The 2,702-nt window shown below is 37.1% G+C and overlaps 1 protein-coding gene across 1 annotated transcript in view; it reads left to right on the top strand.

Annotated features, from left to right (window-relative positions):
* Positions 1-2,702, top strand: part of LOC119590836 (isocitrate dehydrogenase [NAD] subunit beta, mitochondrial-like) — a 50,172-nt gene that overhangs the window by 6,268 nt on the left and 41,202 nt on the right.

Genomic DNA, 2,702 nt, shown 5'->3' with positions numbered 1-2,702 from the left:
CAGGGGATAATTTCAGGTAGAGATTCATCCAGATTCAATTTATATTTTACAAAGGTGGAGGAAAAGATTCTCACAGTGGAAGGTGCTAGTTTAGGATATCATGATACTTCTGAATAATGAAGCTCAAGAGTGTACGTGGCTATTTGGTATGATATAATGTCAGTTGAACTCGTTTAAAGGGAGGGTTGGGTTAGTTTTCTTAGGAAATTGACGTACACTGATGGTGAGATTGGTTAAATGTAGTTGGGTAAGATTTTTATGAGAGATATGCACTGTTGTCAGTGGTGGAAAGTGCTAATCTTGCAAATACCTGTCATACTTTGGGAGAAGCTTATTGCTGAAGTTAATGGTACTGAAGGGGATTCTGACCAAAATAAAAGAAATTGTGGGATGTCCTCAACTTTTCTTCACCATTTGAAGCCGCTTTGAATGAGAATTAGGTGATGTAAATATTCGGCCTTGATGTTGTCCCAAAAGTTCTGAATGGCAACTCGAAAGCATAGGATGGAGGATGTAGCCTTGTCCTCTAAGTGGTGCTTGATGTATTCCTAGAGGTTCTCTGGGCATACATTAGATCTGGAGAGTTTCCTGGCCAAGGTTTTAGCAATCTTACACTACAAAATTCAAACCAGTTCACTACTAATTTTGCACTATGACATGGTGCATGAAAGCATCAGCCTCACACTTTGACACCCAGTCTTCAAGTTAATCCAGGACAAGTTCAAAATAGCTGCACTGGTCCAATGGTTGTTCTTAGGTAAAATCTTTAATTTTCCAACTCCAAAATAGGAAAAACTACCCTTAACCATGAGCGAGTCGGGGTTTTTAACTTTGTGTCTTATGTAATGAGGGTCAGTGGAGTCACTGCCAGGACAGCGATACATTCTCCTTCTCTGGTTGTCAGTCACCTCTGACCTTACCACATCTGACCACAACACTTTCTGTCACTCATTAAGTCCCCAATCTTTTTATTAGTATATAAAAGCCTGTCTTTCAAGACTCTTAGTAGGGTTGACAAATACCACTATTTCTCTGATTCTCGCAAATGAGAAGTAAAAAGAGATGTTAGACTGAAGTTTGCGGTAGCTGTAGGTGTGCCAATTTTCGCGCCTTTTGACGCCACCACCAGCAGTGTATATGCTATTGATAGATCAGTAACCTAATCCTTTTATGCTATATGAGTTAGTTAGAAACAGGTAGGTGATATTAGGATAGCTTTATCATTAGTTCTAGATAAAGTACCAAAAATGGAACAACCTGACTACAGTAGCATTCTACAGTATGTAGTTATTCAGCGGTTGCCAATTACTCTCCTATTTGATGTTCTTATTTTAAAAACTATTCTATTAACAGGATTCTTAGTTATGAAAGAAGACTTCATAGTTTAACAATACTTAGTTAAGGCTATGGAACTTGCAGAAAGGTATGGAGAGTAATAGAATACTCCAGGAAATGGAAGAAGAAAGTACCAGCTCCCAGGAAATATCATGCAGTGCTAGTTTCAGAAATCTTTCTCTTGTAAACCTGTTTTAGTTTTGACCAGTTGCTATATTGTGTCTGTAAACTTTGTTTGTGCCATTGCATTCTGCTGCTGCTTTGCAACCATTACCCTATTTACAAGCATTTTGCTTTGGCTCCATGGTTGGCAACCATGTACTAAATTTTGTCACAAAAGAAAGATTGCGGGAGCCACCACACAGAAAACCAGCAACCACAGCATACAAAAGTTCATGCAAAATGATGCATATACTCTCAACATTCTCCATAAGGGTTTTGTATTAAAAAAAATTTAATTACAAAATTTATACAGCCCAACCCTCATTGCGCAAGAGAATAAAGGGGTGAAGCCCATTCTATTATAGTTATGGGAGTCCATCACTTTGGGGTCCCTTGAATCCTTTGCTAGCCATAATTACTGTTCCTCTTTGGGATTTGTGGCAGCTAAGAGCAGGCCAGTAGTTACTCCTTTATACAAGAAAAACGAGTGAGTTTTAATTGAATGTGTTCATCACATGGAATTTCTTGTTTTGTAATCAAAAACAGTATGCAAAAACACTAGTGGGAAAAGCAAAGAGTCTTGGGTCTGTTACTCATTCATAGGTAGACTTCAAATAAATAATTAAACTTTTCCACTACTCTTATAAGGCATCATATTTAACTATCACTCTTAAACTAATACTGACTCACTTTGTTTAACTTCTTGCTCGGTGTAGTGGGAAAAAGGATATGGTGGTTTTGCCACAACAACCAGCCTTCGCAAATGAAGTCATCGCCAACCCCAACCGTGAGGAGTGAGGCGTTGTGTAAAGGCCGAAGAACTTATATCACAATGACAATAGTATCATAACAATAGTTATAAAAAAGAAATACGTATTAGATTGTATATATCACTGATACACCTTAGATTATTCATATCTTTGAGGGCAGAATGTGACATGAAGCTGTCTAGAAGTTGGATGAGCATAGTCCTTTATTTTTAAAGTGTGGATAATTAGCTTTTATTTTGGTCAAAAACCAATAGTTAGTTGAGGCATGGAAAAACTAATTATTACTTTACAAAAAAGGGGGGAATAAATTTTAGCAACCACGACCAAAAAAAAATTTACCTAAAAGATTGATCTTCATTTCTTTAAAATTTTCCAATTTTTTGTTGTTTTTATGTTCAAAAACCCTTAAGGTTTGTATGGGTCCTTCAAGATAGC

This window comes from Penaeus monodon, chromosome 27, assembly GCF_015228065.2.
Source record: "Penaeus monodon isolate SGIC_2016 chromosome 27, NSTDA_Pmon_1, whole genome shotgun sequence".
NCBI lineage: Eukaryota > Metazoa > Arthropoda > Malacostraca > Decapoda > Penaeidae > Penaeus > Penaeus monodon.
Note: the sequence above shows the minus strand (reverse complement) of the source record. Positions and strands in the feature narration are given on the sequence as shown.